The sequence below is a fragment of the Balaenoptera acutorostrata genome, chromosome 5 (assembly GCF_949987535.1).
Source record: "Balaenoptera acutorostrata chromosome 5, mBalAcu1.1, whole genome shotgun sequence".
Classification (NCBI taxonomy): domain Eukaryota; kingdom Metazoa; phylum Chordata; class Mammalia; order Artiodactyla; family Balaenopteridae; genus Balaenoptera; species Balaenoptera acutorostrata.
This window is the reverse complement of record NC_080068.1, coordinates 125318314-125335588: the sequence shown is the minus strand read 5'-3', so window position 1 is coordinate 125335588 and position 17275 is coordinate 125318314. Positions and strand designations below refer to the sequence as shown.

Genomic DNA, 17275 nt, shown 5'->3' with positions numbered 1-17275 from the left:
CAGGTACTCTTTCACTGCTGGTGGGAGATGGATCAGCAATAGCATTCAATATTTGAAATAAGTGTATCTTTTAATTCAGCAATTTCTTGTCTAGGAATTTATCCTACAGACATATTCACACACATGCACAAAGATGTGTGAACATATATACTTCAGCTTTGCTTGTGGTTGCAAAGACTGGAAATAAACAATAAAATGGTCATCATTAGAGGCTTATGAAAGAAATTATGTGGAGTCATTCATTTAATGTTTTTTGAGAGCCCATCATTACCAGATGCAATTTATAAAGAACTATTGCAGTTTTTTTTTTTAATGAAGTCAATCTATATACATGGCTATGGAATGATCTAGGTATACTGAAAAAGTAGAAAATAAGTGAAAAATGTAAGGCATACTGCAATGTGTTTAGCATGCTTCCATTTTCATGAAGGGAAAACATGCATATGCCTGCAATATATTGGGTTGGCAAAAAAATGCCTTTGGTTTTTAAGTAAAAACAAAAGACAACATTTTTCATTTTCACCAAGAACTTTATTGAACAACATATTCACCCTTTTGTTCCATTACGTTCTGCCATTTTTCAGGCAACTTCATAATTCCATTTTCCCAAAACTTTTTATCTTTTGGAACAGCGAACTGTTCCAAGTGCCTTTTACAGTCCTCCAGGGAATTGAAATTTTTTCCATTAAGAGAATTTTGTAAAGACTGAAATCAATGGATATCCGAAGGTGCAATATCTGGTGAATACAGCAGATGAATCAGAACTTCCCAGCCAAGCTGTAACAGTTTTTGCCTGGTCATCAAAGAAACATGTGGTCTTACGTTATCCTGATGGAAGATTATGCGTTTTCTGTTGACTAATTCCGGACACTATTCATCGAGTGCTGCTTTCAGTTGGTCTCACTGGGAGCAGTAGTTGTTGGAATTAATTGTTTGGTTTTCCGGGAGGAGCTCATAATGGAGGACTCCCTTTCAATCCCGCCATATACACAACATCACCTTCTTTGGATGAAGACCGGCCTTTAGTGTGGTTGGTGGTTGTTCATTTCACTTGCCCCATGATCTCTTCCGTTCCACGTTATTGGACACTATCCACTTTTCATTGCCCGTCACAATTTGTTTTCAAAACGGAACGTTTTCGTTATGTTTAAGTAGAGAATTGTATGCGGAAATACAGTCAAGAAGGTTTTTTCGCTTAACTTATGAGGAACCCAAATATCAAAGTGATTCACATGACCAAGCTAGTGCAAATGATTTCAACGTTTGATTTGGATATTTTGAGTATGTCGGCTATCTCCCGCGTGGTGTAACATTGATTGTTCTCAATTAATGTCTCGATTTGATCGCTGTCAACTTCAACTGGTCTACCCGACTGTGGAGCATGGTCCAGTGAGAAATCTCCAGCACGAAACTTTGCAAACCAATTTTGACACGTTCCATCAGTCACAGCACCTTCTCCATACACTGCACAAATCTTTTTTTGCGTTTCAGTTGCGTTTTAACCTTTCTTGGAATTAGAAAGCATAATATGCTGAAAATGTTGCTTTTTTCTTCCATCTTCAGTATTAAAATGGCTACACAAAAATTCACCATATTGATCATTTTTTTAAAATACACGCTGATATGGCAGCTGTATACAGTACACAGTATACAGATTGTATTGTATCACAATACAATCTAACAAAATTGTTTCAAATGAAGTTAAAGACAACTAAGTGCTACTAGAGGCATCTTACGGAAAAAAACGAATGAACATTTTGGCCAACCCAATACGTGCTTTTATAGACACAGAATATTTCAGGAGTGTCTGCCTCTGGGGACTGGAACCTGCAGTTAAAGGCAGACTTCTCATTGTACTGTTTTTGTACTACTTGATTTTTTTAAACCATATGCATGTACTAATTTTTCCTACTTATTTGAAAACATATGTAATGAGAAAAATATAATAATTTGAGGTAAAATTCCTCAATAAAATACAGAAAGTAAATGCAGAGCGTCCATAAAGTAAAGATGCCCCGTGTCACCTCTGGCCATGTCCTGTAGGACTCCAGGGACGGCCCTCTGCTGACTTCTGCACTCCACCTTATCCTCCCCGTTGGAAAGTGGCTGCAGTTGTATTTTGAGAGAAGATCTTCGTAAGTATCCCTTCATCCACTTATTGCCTCGCTCCTCAAAGTTGGACTCTGAGGTATTTTAATTTTCAGTCCCATTATAAGAGATAAAACCAAAATTCATACTGAATATGAAGGGACGAGGGCCCAGAAATAGGCCACATCACGGAACAGGAGAGAGCATGGATTGATTTGGTGCCCATTCCCCAAATGTCCACAAGGGCACGTTGAGAATCTTCCAGTGAGAAGATGTTCCTGGACTTTCTCAGGCAGCTAATGTCTTATAATTGGTTTCTTATTTCTTAATTTACCATTTCTATAAAATGAAGGAGTATTTTTGTAATGTGAGCTTAAGGATGTTTTCCTTTTAAACGTTTTTATTGACACCTTGAATTAGCTTTCTTTTCATTCTTTTTGTTGTTGTGTTTTAACTGGTTAAAAATTAACTTTGTACAGTAATACAAAGGTATACAATATCTTCGTGAAAAATGAAAGCATTACAGATAATGGTGAGCGTATCCTCTGGACTCCTCCCCCAGTCCCAGTCACTTCCCTCTTCTTCCCAGATGAAACCATTTTTCTCAGTTTGGGGTGTATCACTTCAGATTTTTCTTTGTGCATTTACATGCATATGTGTACCATAGAAAAGATACAGTGTTGTTTAGTATGAGTGTATGTATCTTTACATAAATGGTATCACGTTTCCCTAACTTTCAGTAACTTGTGTTTTCGCTCAGCGTATGTCTTAGAATTCTTTCCATGATAATTAAACATGGATCTACCTTGTTCATTTTAATGGCTACAGAGTATTCCAGAGTCCTTAATTATTTCCTGACTGATGTACATTTAGGTTTTACACAAGTCTTGGCCACTACAAACAGTGCTGCGATGACCATCTTTGTACGTATCTCCATGTGCGTATATTTAACTTTTTCTCCAGAGTTACCTAGTGATGGATTTATTGGGTTCCTGCATTTTCAACTTTAATTTTAAAATACATTGCCAAATTCACCTCCAAAGTAACTGTACTGTGTTATATTCTGACCAGTGAACAGTGCTCGTGCCTTCATAGAGGTGCCATTCTTGCTAAAGTTTTAGCATCATAAAGCTGGAAATGCTAATTAGTAGTACAGATGATAAAATTAAAATTTAAAAGCCTTTCTACAAGTCAGAAGGATTAAGATAAAATTAGTAGATATAGTAAAGTTCTACTTCTAAGTTTAAAAAAAGAATAAATTGAGCAAGTATAGCATGGCAGAATCTGGCTTAAAAAAATGTCACGTAAAAAATATCACATGGAAGTTAAAAATTCAATGGCCTAATCCCAGGCTTACAATCCCCGTGTAAATCTATACCTCTGATTGTCCATGATTTGAAAATAAAGGTGATCATTGCTGTTGGTATACTGAAAAAAGAAAAATAAAAGATCACATGATTAGTAGAAACCAAGAGGGTAAATAATTGCCCCCAAAACTACCATAACTGGGCTTCATTAATAGATGTTTAGTGAGCAGATAAGAGGGTACAATTTCTCTGGACTTTGAATACATCACATATGGAACATTAATATCTTAAGGGGACACTGACAGGACAGAGTTTTCAAGATAGGGCAACACTGATTACCATAATCATGCAAATTCCCACTTTTCATCAGGTTCTTCTATGCAAAGGCTGAATAAAAGTTCATTACAGCAAGAAGCTGCAGAAACACTCTTCCTTCAGTTCTCCAAAGAGAGTTTCTACTTATTATGGACTCTTTGTCAGCCTTTCTAGATACAGGAGAATGGACCACCATAGGGTTCTTCCATCTCTACAGTTCTAAGATTCTTTATCTTTTCTTGGATATACTTCTGTTTTCCCAGAAATGTTCCCAGACGTCAGTAGCTTTAACCTGACTACATATGGTAATGTGTACCAAATTTAGAAATATTTTAAACTCCAACCCACCCAAACTGGCTAACTATAGCCAGTGTTTATTTGTGTTCAGAGGAGAGGATTGAATATTTTTCTCTTTCATCTCAGAGGAAGCATCAGCTTTATCGTAGTCCAATTTACTATACCTTCAGCCAAAACTATGACTTTCTTTGTAACTCTTCAGCCAGTGACCTAAAGCCTGACCTACAGCAGTCATCTCCCTGGGGATGAAAAAGGTCATTTAAACACTTCAGCCCCTAGTCATTAGGAAAATACAAAATTTCATTTCAAATTAGTGTTCTTAAGGTTAAGTTCTTCTCACAAAAATAATACAGAAAGGAGTAGTGATTAAAAAACAAAAACAAAAACTGGAACCAGTGTTGACTAGACTTGAAATTTTCAAGTGTTCTCTCAATATTCCTTCTATGATAGGAAAATGCATTTCATTAATTTAAACTCTCCAAAACAATATGCTGTCTGAAAAACTAACATTTGACCAGTAGTTAACTAATAGAATAATGAAGTTATATTAAAGATTCTATTTAAAACCATTGCAATTCAAATAGGTGGAGATAAAGTTAATGTTTTCACTATCCATGTAAAAGGCAAACATAGTTAGGAAAAGCATATTGATTATTATAAGGACAACTATTTTAAAACTTTAGCATTATGTATATGTACGAACAGCAAATGAGTACTAATTTCCAATTTTTCCTGTTTATTTATTATAGAGCATCTGGACATCTCTCTACCTTACATGTCTATTTAGAAAAACAATTTGAGGGGACTTGCCTATTAAAAGACAGAAGAGCTTAAAATTATAAAAATGAGCAACACATGTCACTTAAAAGGACAGAACTAATTGTACCAGGAGCTGGATCTTTACATTAACCGATCACTGAATTTATCTCTAATCTTTCTGGCAGACAAGGCAATGAGGGAAATAAGATGTGTTCTAAAATGTGTGCTATTTGATAAGAGCTCACTGAAAAGTTAACTCTTTCCTGGCATCAATTCTCTTAGAAACCTGTTAAGTGGCTCTTTATAAAGGGAGCAGTAAGTAACGTAAATGCCAATATTTTGAACTGTAATTTTGCCAAAGATTAAGAAAATATTCTTCAGATTGCCTTAATAAAGCCAAGTTCAACATTCAGTTATAACTTGGTGAAAGCATTCCTGCAGAGGATTTAAAAAATGTATTTCAGGAACATTGTATTCTGTTGATCTAATTTAATACAAGAACAGATTTTATGTAATTTTGAAGAGCAGTTGAATAATACACTCTTTAGGTCTTCTCTCTCAAATATCAGTTACCCCATGCCCAATTATATACTTATTACTATTATTATTTCTTACAACTACAAGAATGTTCATGAAGGTAAGCACAAAGAAGAAAGTATTGCTGTAATATCCCTAGCCAGCAATTATCATGCTAACATTTTCTGGTGTATCCTTCATAGATGATGGATAAGGATAGAGATCTATAAATAGTTTTGTTTAGTTTTTACCAAATTGGGTCATATTGGACACATTTTTATAACATTTTCCACTAACCAGTATATTATGAACATTTCTACATGTCATTAAGTAGTTTTCTATACCTTTATTCTTAATGCCATTGTATTATTGCATTGCATGGATATACAATAATTTACTTAATCCACTGCTTGTGGACATTTAGGTAGTTCTCACTGTTTAAATTATATCTTACTGTATAATTCTAATTACTTTCTTAGGACTAATTCTTTGCTCTTAGCTCCTTTTGATTTCCCTTTCACAGGGCTCATTGCACTTGTAATTATTTGTGTAATGTCTATTCACCCACTGATAGAATATAATTTCCAGCCCTTGATATAGAAGACACTCAATAAATACTTTTGATTAAATAAATTAATGTTTTAAGACTTTGGGGTACATTTTATCAAGTTTGTTTGAAAAAGTTGTGTCAGTTTACACTTTTCCTGAAAGCATGATGAGAGTCCCTCTTTTTTCCATATTCACTTTGGGTATCATCTCGGCCATCACCTTGATGTGCAAAAAATGTCAGTTCACCACTGTTTTAATTTAGATTTTTAAATTTTTTCGTAAGTTTGGCAAGTGCTAAGAAAAGGTCATTTCAATGTTATCTGGAAAGTGCCTAAAATACCAGTGTTCAAAGCAACACTCTCTGGTCTAAGTTACCAGATTCACAGACAATAACTTCAGGGTATAAATATTCGGAATTTTGACTTTTAGTCTGGAAAGGAAAGATTTTCATCTGCACAGAGGTGGACCATAGGGGTTCCTATGAGCCTGACATTTGGGGAAAGAGACAGGAAAAGCCAGTCAGGTACCTGTGCCTTTTAATTGTTCTTTTCTGCTCATCACATTTCCAGACGACATGCATTTTTAAAGGAACAAAAGATAAAATATTCATTGACCGTTTTTCTTGGTCAATTATTATAAGCGCTTAATTTAAATTTATTTTTCCTCTTAATGTGTTCACTTCTCTCCCCCATTTCCTGATACACTTTGAATAAATCCCACTGTGCAGTCATATCCACCTCACATGTATTAAGTACTGTTAGTGACATCAGTGTGTAGGCTGCAAAAAATACCTAACTTTTGAGAGGAGTTAGTCATGCAATTTGTGTGGCCCTGTCATCACTTAAAGCCATCACATTAAAAACAAAAACCAAACCAAAATTTAAAAAAAAAACAAAAAAACTACATCACTCATCCTGAGCAAAATGACATAGATTTCTTCATTTTGCAGTTGCTGAGGGTGTCAATTCTCTTGAGAGTCTACGATCTAATTCACACCCATAAATCACGGGTCATGGCTTCTGATGGGTGATGGCATCAGTGCCTAGGGCCAGCTCATTCTGATATTTCCAGAAGATGTTCTGGTATAATGATGAAACATTCAAAGAGTAAACGGAAGTTGATACTTCAAGACAGCTGCTTGCAAGTGTACTTTCAACATCATTGTTCACACATAAAATGAAAAGGGAGGATACTAGCAATTTACGGCACCGAAACTGAACTCTTTAAGAGACACAGCAAAAAGAAAGACCATGTGTTCAAGGCGTTGATATCATATAGTTGAGATAGGTTGTCTTGCACAGGATATGTCAATAAGACCTGTTACTGCCCAAACCTCAAGTAGACTGTCAGTTTTCTCAGGGAATTCTACCATATTGCCTTGGTCGCTTAACTCTTTCAATCTCTGAGACCATTTCACACTTCTTTTATCTTAAACTTCCAACAAACCCCATTCTTAGTTGACTCCTCGTTTTGTTTCTTATTTCACTGAAGGTAATGGAATCAAACAGAATAGAATTCCCTCAACTTCCCACCATCAAACAGCCAACCTACTTGTATCTGCTCCCATGTACTCTATGTGGCCCTTGACCTGCCCCTTGCCCACCTCTACCTGAGTGTGGGCTCACATTTCCTCTCCCTTGCTGAAGGGCTTTTCTCCAGCATCAGTTTTGCTCCTTCCCAGTAGATCATAAAAATATGATCAGCATAAAAATATGTAGCTCTTTCCCTAACTTCATAAAAGCCCCTCCCTTCCCTTGGCCCAGACCTTTCCAGATACCACCCCATTTTCTGCTTCCCTCTAAAGCAAAATTCCTCAAGCGTTGTCTAATTGTTGCTTCTTCTGCTTCCACCCATTTGTTTCTCTGTTTTGAGCCTTTGATTTCATTTATTGCTTAAGCAACTGTATGACAACAAAAGTGATGACTGCAAAAAAGACTTCATCCACATTCCACTAGCCTAAGACATCAGTTCTTGTTTTATTTGTGCTCGCTTTTTGTACATTGGTGTATGCACTTTTTTACCCTGTTCCAGTCATAGACTAGGAATATTTTTTTATGCTACTCTCCTTGCTTAACGGTATAATTTCCTATCTTGCTACACAATTTAAAGAATTCGTATTTTAAGAATTAAATTTCATCTAGTTGATATGTGTATAATTCATTTCACCATCCACTATTTTCGGCCATTTAGATGGTATTTTACCATTGTTACAAATACTGCTGTGGTTAAGCACTTCATGTACCTAATTTACCAGTAGCCTTTGTATGAATTGTTCGTCCATGTATATTGTAGAGAAGTCATTTAAAATGTGGTATAGCTATCCTATGATATAGTGGCTGGTATTCTATCTACTATGGAAGAATTATAAGATCCTCCATAATATCATGTCACATCAAGTTGGACCTGGGATGGGAGGGTGGTTGCCTCATCTTCTTCCTGGTTACACTTCACCACTGTTCTTTCAAGCCCTGATGGCATGGGTCATTCAGTGGCCATCTTCAAGATTCTCCAGGCCAGAAGTAGACACAGTGTCCATGTTCTGGCATGCCCCATATTTCAGGAGATCACATTACTCTCCCAAGAACTCTCTGTATGCATTACTTTGGTGGCATCACCTGATTAGACCTGTGTGTTCTGCAACTCAGCAAGCATCCAGCCAAGGAACTGGACACAAGTCACCTCATTTACAATCTCTGTGCATCTCCTCAAGTGCTTCTCTCCAGGAATATTATTTTCCTTAAGGCCTAAAAATCACTTTTCCCCATCCCCAAATCTTTCTTTACATAGACTAGGGAGAGGAGGGTACTGGCTGGCATGCCCATTAGTAAGCCCTGCAGGGATATTCTGGCAGCTTGACCTCCAGATAGTTCTCTTATGGGACAACATTTGTCTCCATCTGCTCCCCAGCGTTGGGTCTAGCGTAAATCTCACAACTTCTGGATAATGGGAAAATCCTATTAATATCCTATTACTATTATGTACCTTTCCTTTCTTTGAAGTTTTCCTTGTTGCTTTAATTTTGGTGCAGTTCTTGTAAACAGTATGTGTGGCAAGTATCTTGTCTGCTTGCTACTCTGGACCCACCATTCACCCTTCTGGTCCCTGCAAAAGGGCTGACTTGTAGGGACCACACCAACTTCTTCCCTTGCTCTCTGGCTAAATCAAGGGAGGGAGACTGAAGTTAATTCTTGGCTCCTTCCTGTGATGTCACCCCTATGACCTTCAACTAAGAGTCACTGCTCCTCTCTGGGTGTCCTACTCTACATGATTCTTTCCAGGTTCTGGGAATCCCACCCTCCCTTTGTCCTTTTGGGCCTAGGCGTGGGAGCAGCTCTGCTGGTATTCACCCAGTATAACACTATGCCTTGTAGTTCTTTCACTCCCCAGGCACACCTTCCAGAGTAGGCCTTTCTCAAATTATCCTGTTTCCAATGTGTCATCTTACTGAGGCCCTGCCTGATACAGAATATAATTGAATTTGATTTTCAAACTCAGTCTGAGAGTTTTTGCCTTTTGATAGGAGAATTTCACAATTGTAGTGAAAATTTATATACTTAATTTTATTTCTTCCACTTTATTGTACATTTGTATACTTTCTTTTCTCTCTTTTCCTCACTCTTATTAGATTGATAAGGTTTCTTTTTATCTTTTTCTCCTCCACTCATAAATTGGATCTCCATTCTGCTACTCATAACTTTCCTGGCTTTAGCAGTTATTTTTGTATTTCTATGGATATGTGAAAATTAAATAATGTCCTCCAACTTGCTCATTCCCTACCAGACATATATTTTTTCAATTTTACTAATAGTTGTCTTCCCAACTGTAATAATTAAATCTTTCTATTGATGGATCAAAAACTAAGGAACAACTTTGCCTTCCTACCACACTCTATTACTAGCTTAATGCTTCTCCACTTCTTCCACTGAAATGAAACCTTTAGAACATTTAACTGCCCATACCCTCCCTATTGCCCAAATCTTGAGTTTGTATGAGATAATTATAGGATTTCAATCCCAGACAGTCATCAAGTTTTTCCTCACAGAATCTCTCTCCTGTTTCAAAATTCTTACCAGAGTATAATCTCCAGTTAACTGTCATATTCCATTTCGATATAATTGTAAATATTATGAAATTCATTGTTCATCAATGTTTCCTGAACTTTTCATCTTCCCTATCATGAGATTTGATTTTCATTTGGTTAGAAAATTTTCTCAGAAAGGTACACAGGTAGGATATTTTCGGAGCCTTTGCAACATGCCAAAACTTCTTTACTTTGCTCTCATGTGGGGATGAGAACTTCCCTTGATAGAGGGATATTGCCAGTGGTCTGTAAATATAAATGCAAATTGTCTGATTCAACCAAGGTTACAGATAAGAAGTCTATTATTAGTCTAGTTATCTTTCCATTATCAATGGCCTTTGAAAGTTTTGTTCTTTGTCTAGAAGCCTTGTAAGATTTTCAACTATGATGCCAAATGGTGATTTCCTAAATCCATCATTCCTTCCACATTCATTAGTGAGCATTATATATATAGTGTTGTATACTGTAAGGAAAAGCTTTTTCTTCTCATTCATTCATTCATTTTTGTATATTCATTCATTTTGTATATTAGTATGAACTATGCTTAATTTATTCAGTAGGCAATATCTGTTTCTATCGTTGTTTACTGACCCTCAAATTGTCCCGGATTTGCCTAGCCCCTTTAGGCTGGCTTTCAGTTCTTTTGACGTATTCTCATCCTTCTTTGCACACTTCTGTACTTTCTGGCACACACACAAAAGTTTTCCAGGCTTATCTTATACTTTTCCAACCCCAGCCCTGGAATCAAGTATATCTTCAAAGAGCTCTGGGCTTTTTTTTGTTTTGTCTGTTTTTTGTTTGTTATTTTTTTGCAGAGAATGGTATTTAGTAACAGATCTAAACAGTAGGTACACTCAATGTTTTTGCAATGGCATTGCCCTTAGGCTCTCTCAATGGAAAGAGCTAGGGCATGTATATCTATACACACACACACACACACACACACACACACACACACACACCCCTATACACGTATACTATCGAAAACACAAAATGACTGATATATCCAATTCTAATTTTACATACCGCAGGGTTTATTCCAGTTTTCTCCCTTTCCATATTTGTAAATCCTTTTTCTAAGAGGGAGAAGCCTGGCCCCCATAACCCCAATATATTTGTTTGTTGGATCAACCCCCAAGGTCATCAGTCTCTTCTCATCCCCACTGCCCCCTGAGTGGGCATCCTCCTCACCTCGTTCTGCAATCGCCCACATGTACGGATGCTGTCCTTATCTTGTGTGGGCGCACATGCCACACCATTGCTACAACGCCACTCCATGCAAAGGCCTCTCTCATCCCTCTTGGGTACCACCTCCTTGCGCTGGGCCACTAGCACCCACTCTCCAATGTGGATGCTTACTTTTGCTCAATTTCACCTACTGACTTTAGGACAAAATTATTTAAGCAAGAAAGAAGGAAGGAATGAAGGCAGGCATTTAGAAAAAAAAATTATCTATCTATACATATATGTGTATGTATATGTATACCTATATTTATATGTATATATTCTAAAACTCCCATCAACATATTTGATGCCCTTTCTTTTATTACTTTATTTTCTTTTTCTTATTACCAAAGCAAGTCATATAAGCAATGTAATACTGATAAGTGTAGGAAAGGAAAAACTTTTTCTTCTACCCTCTCAGGTTTTGTATCTGGGAGCCTACAACTAAACTGAGAAAAGACAGATTAATAGGAGAAAAACTGTGTGTTTCTTTATAGATGTTAATATTTTCACATGCACAGGGGCTTCAAGAAAAAAGTGAAAACCCAAAGAATCAGTTAAACCAGTGGACTTATATCTGTATCGTTTTTAACAAAGGGTAATAAATTGTGGAGAAGTGAGCAAAGGAAAAGCAGCTTGGGGCCTCTGTGGGTAGTAAACTGTGGAAAGATGACTAGGAAATATATGGGAGACAAAGCTTGTTTAGTTAGGCAGATAAGAGCTATATTTCTTCTCTTCCTGGAGAGGAAAGCACATTTACAAATGGAAATTTATATCACCTTTATGAAGGGAAATTTATGCCCCGGTTTTAGGCAGAAAGGGGGAGGCAAAGAGTTCTTCCTGTGTCACCTCTTCTCAATTGCCTTCAGCTCAAAATAATCCTTATGCCAAAGTAGCATATTTCGGGGTGGTATGTTCTGATTCCTTTCACAAGCAAAAAGAAGAAAGTAAAGAGTACTTCTAACTGGGCCAGCTGCATGGGCATGTGACCTGTGCAGTCACGCAGAGCCCTGCACTCAGAAGGCTCCTGTACTTGGTTCAATGCTCTGCTGTCACCATCCTGAAATTCTTGCTAATTGTTGAACAAGTGTAGGGGAGGGAAAAAAAAGGTTCCCTCTATCCTTTTGAGTTCTTGGTTGAGGACCCCTTGTTAATAAAAAACAGATTAACAAGAGAAAAAAAAAACACAGAAATTTATTAACATGTATACTTCATGTATATGTGAAAGATACCCAGGGAAAATGAGTAGCTCTCCAGATGGCCCAAGCCACTACCTTAAATACCATCTTCTGCTAAAGACAGGGAGAGACCAGTTACGGGAAGTTACCAGGAAAAGCAAGGTAAACAAGGGTAAAATTTGTTATGCAGATTGAAGTCTGTGCCTTCTCTATTATTAGTAAGATTCTCTTGTGATTTAGTCAACCTCAGATTCCTGGTACTGAGAGGCACAGAGATTTCCTTTATAAATGTAAATGTCCCTTACAAAAGGGTAACTTCTCTGTTTTAGAGCTTTTGCCGTGTCTGCAGGCTCTCAAAAATAATCAGTTTAAGGTAATAATCCCTATGCCAAAGAGGCATATTTTGGGGTGGTATATTTGCTACCCTTCACAAGGGTCCCTGCATTTTCATTTAACTTCCATCATTCCTTTCTAAGAAAGTATGCATGTTTTTATTTTTATATATTTTAAAATGAAATCACAGGTTCATTTTACATTATCCACTTTTTTCAGCTGAAAAGTTTGTTTTATATGTCAATATGGTATATGTTCAGCATTGTTTTTAATGCCTGCATAATATTTAATTATATGGATGTACTATTAACTTATTTAACTAATTACTTATTACTGAACACATAGATTATTTCTACCGATTAAACATAGATTATTTCTAGCTTTTTAACATTACATTTGGGTTAATAGGTAGGCTTAGGTTAAAATCCTTCCTGCATCACTTACTAGTTATATCACCTTAAAACAAATTCATCTATCTGAGTTTCAATTTCCTCATCTATAAAATGGGAAAAATAATAGACCCTCATAGTGAAACTGAGTCCCCCTAAAATCGAGTTCCCCTGCTGAGTTTATGACAAACCTCTCTATCTAAAACTTTATTCCCTTTTTTGTCCCATCCCTGTTCCCCTCAGGATTGAGGGGTATCAAAGAAAAGAGGGGATTGAAACCAAGCAGGACCCTGCGGGGCCCTCCCGGGTACAAAAACCCCTGTGCTCCATGTTTTCTTGTTTGTAAAAAAAAAGGCTTTAGTCTTCTGGACCTTCCCTCAGTTCAAAGAGCAGACTCAAGTAGTTACTAATTAGGAAAGTGAGGGAATTCAGAGACAAAGGAAAAGCAGTCAAGAAACAATAGTTCAGCAATGAAACAGAGTCCTAGTTTCTCAAGAGATATACATAACAATCTGATGCATATCTTTGAGTTGTTCTGTAGAAACAAAGACCTCTGTCCAGGTGAAGGATGGTGACTACATTCTGAGCACAAGCACTAGACCTCAGACCGGTTGGAACCAGAAGGTTGATGATTAAGATTCCTGAAACATCACCTTGTCACCTCACCACCAACCAATCAGAAGAAAGCCCAGGAGCTGTAAATCTCATCCACATGTTGCCTTTAAAAACCCTTGCCTGAAAGCCAACAGGGAGTTCAGGTCTTTTGAGTGTGAGCTGACCATTTCCCTTGTTTGGTGCCCTGCAAATAAATGCTGTACTTTCCTTCATCACAACCTGGTATCATTAGATTGGTTTTGCTGCGTGTCAGGCAAGTGGACCCAAGTTTGGTTTGGTAACAATAGTTATTTTTTATTTAAGGGTTAAATGAGATACTACATACAAAGCACTTTGTGCCTGGTACATAGTATTTGCTTAATTAATTTTTCCTCAGTTATAAAATGGGAATCTGGGCTTCCCCGGTGGCGCAGTGGTTAAGAATCTGCCTGCCAATGCAAGGGACACAGGTTCAAGCCCTGGTCGAGGAAGATCCTGCATGCAGCAGAGCAACTAAGCCCGTGTGCCACAACTACTGAGCCTGCACTCTAGAGCCCGCAAGCCACAACTACTGAGCCCATGCACCACAACTGCTGAAGCCTGCATGCCTGGAGCCTGTGCTCCGCAACAAGAGAAGCCACGACAATGAGGAGCCCATGCACTGCAACAAAGAGTGGCCCCCGCTGACAACTAGAGAAAGCCCACGCACAGCGGGGAAGACCCAACGCAGCCAAAAATAAAAACAAACAAATAAATAAATAAATTTATAAAAAATAAAATAAAATAGGAATCCATCTCACAGGATTTTGGTGATGATTAAATGAGTTATTATATGTAAAGTGCATATAATAAGCTCTCAGTAAATGTTAATCTGATTATCAACTATAAACCAATTCAGAGATGATTGATAATAAATTATCAATTAAAAGACCAAAAAGTGAAAAACAAACTCTGTCATTTTTTTATAAACAGACAAAAATACTTTAAAAAACAGTTTACAAATGCTTCTTTGACCCAAATATCTGAAACCAAGAGGAATTATGTGGCCAAACCTTAGCTTACTCTGGTAAGTTTCTGGAACACAATGGATAGTTGTACGTTTTATTTAGATTACTAGGCCCATTTTCAATCATGCCATTGTTGAAGAGGGAAAATTTTCCCCTACCCTCTGGGTTCTTTTGGCTGGTATAATAATTAGATTGACACAAGACAGACTAATAGGAGAAAATCTAATTAAATATTGTGTGTACAGAGGTCTCATAGATATGGAACCTAAAGAAATGACCAGAGCAGGCAGCTTTTATACTTTTTAGACAAAGAAACTATACATTTGTGAAGAACTGACAAGACACAGAACTTTGGGCTTGGGGTAGTAAAGTAACAGGTGTTGTTTATACAGCCTTCTGAGCACTGACTTCTCCCTCTCTTGTGATAAGAATGTCTCCCTACCTTCTGGTGCAGGGAGGGTACCTTTCACACGGGGGATTTATTTCCTGCTTTCGGGGAGACAGAGGAGGGTCAGAGTGTCCATCTTGTATTGGCTGTTTCTTTCTTTCTTTCTTTCTTTCTTTCTTTCTTTCTTTCTTTCTTTATTTATGGCTGTGTTGGGTCTTCGTTTTTGTGCGAGGGCTTTCTCTAGCTGTGGCAAGCGAGGGCCACTCCTCATCGCAGTGCGCGGGCCTCCCACCGTCGCGGCCTCTCCCGTTGCAGAACACAGGCTCCAGACGCGCAGGCTCAGCAATCGTGGCTCATGGGCCCAGCCGCTCCGCGGCATGCGGGATCTTCCCAGACCAGGGCTCGAACCCGTGTCCCCTGCATTGGCAGGCAGACTCTCAACCACTGCGCCACCAGGGAAGCCCGGCTGTTTCTTAAGTAATTCAAAATAATCAATATGCCACTTTGGCACATTTGGGGGCAGTCTGCCCTAACACCATTAATTCCAGTTTTAAAACCAGAACAATATTCCCTCTTCATCTGTGTTTCCTACAGTGAAGAAAACTAACATTTTCCTTTTACTGGTTCCATATGACTCTTTTTATCTAGCTCTCAGACATATTTTGGACTAAATTCTTACGTCTTTTAAATTCTTCTCTAGCAGTAGACGTTTGGGATGTTTGTTCGTGTGTCTGCACAGAGGCCAAATATTCATCACTGCCTATTTTAAGTATCTTGAACAAATTTAAAGTGGTTTCTCTTCCTATTCTTTTCCATCTTATTCTCTCCTACAGGGTCCAGATCCTGCAAGTCTGGACATGCCCTTCGAGGGGCAGCCCCAGGCGAGGTGAAGTGATCTAGGGATTCCCCTACCAAGCCTGAAACTGAAACCTCTAAAAACTCATCTTTTTTTCTTTCCACATTACTTTTCATTTGCCTTTCTGGCACACGTCCTCCTCTTGAGCAAACTTCTTATCCCTCCAGAGCCTCTAAGCCAGCTGCACGTTTCTGTGCCTCTGGTCTTGCGGTCCCTTCTCGGCTGTGGCGAGGTTGTGCCCTCTCTTCTGAAGCCCTCCTTGCTTCAAAGGCTCTATTATTTAGTCGGAGGCATTGTTGCCTCAGGGAGGATCAGCATTATTAAGGCAGGAATGCAAAAACAAAGAAAAAATTATTGTTCAGCTTTTGTGTTTCAAGAATAGACTTTTGAAACCCAGAGCTGAGACAATAGTTGTGAAAGAAAAAAATGTATATATCAGGGCTTTTTGAGGGAGAAAAGGTTTTTTCAGTTCCAAAAGGTTAGTTTTCAGTATCAATAAAAAAATCCCCTAATGAAGTTTAACAAAACAATTACCTTGTAAAGAAAGTAGTTGAAGAACCTACCAGGCCAGAGAGTAGAAAAGTGTTGCCCCAGAAGAGGGGTGGAAAGTGGCTCAGAGCACATGGCTGGCATGTGGGTCAGAGAAGGCGTACGTCCCACTTCCTTAGGGGTTGAAACCTTGGAGGGGAGCTGAAGAGATTCTACTGACAAGTTTTCAAAATGTCAAGATGGGGAGCCTCCTGTCCTAAGATGGAGCTCTGGGATGGCCAGAAGCTTCATAAGACCCACACAGAGCCTGGTGCAGGCTTACTCACCTCGTTCACTTGGGAAGGCGCAGCGTGCAGTTAGTGCTTCCAGGCCCTGGGAGGGATGAGAGGGTTTTGTGTGTGTGTGTGTGTGTGTGGGAGAGGGAGAGGGAGAGGGAGAGGGAGGAGGGAGAGGGAGGAGGGAGGAGGGAGGAGGGAGAGGGAGAGGGAGGAGGGAGAGGGAGAGGGAGAGGGAGGAGGGAGAGGGAGAGGGAGAGGGAGAGGGAGGAGGGAGGAGGGAGAGGGAGAGGGAGAGGGAGAGGGAGAGGGAGGAGGGAGGAGGGAGAGGGAGAGGGAGGAGGGAGAGGGAAGAGGGAGAGGGAGGAGGGAGAGGGAGGAGGGAGGAGGGAGAGGGAGAGGGAGGAGGGAGAGGGAGAGGGAGGAGGGAGAGGGAGAGGGAGGAGGGAGAGGGAGAGGGAGGAGGGAGGAGGGAGAGGGAGAGGGAGAGGGAGAGGGAGGAGGGAGAGGGAGAGGGAGGAGGGAGAGGGAGAGGGAGGAGGGAGAGGGAGGAGGGAGAGGGAGAGGGAGAGGGAGAGGGAGAGGGAGAGGGAGGAGGGAGAGGGAGAGGGAGGAGGGAGAGGGAGGAGG

The 17275-nt window shown here is 39.0% G+C and overlaps 1 long non-coding RNA gene across 1 annotated transcript in view; it reads right to left on the bottom strand.

The window, feature by feature from the left end:
- Window positions 1-17275, bottom strand: part of LOC130708242 (uncharacterized) — a 29383-nt gene continuing 12108 nt past the window's right edge. Inside the window, exon 3 of the long non-coding RNA XR_009008358.1 lies at window positions 1-3516. This is a non-coding gene — a long non-coding RNA (uncharacterized LOC130708242). The remainder of the gene's footprint in view (window positions 3517-17275) is intronic.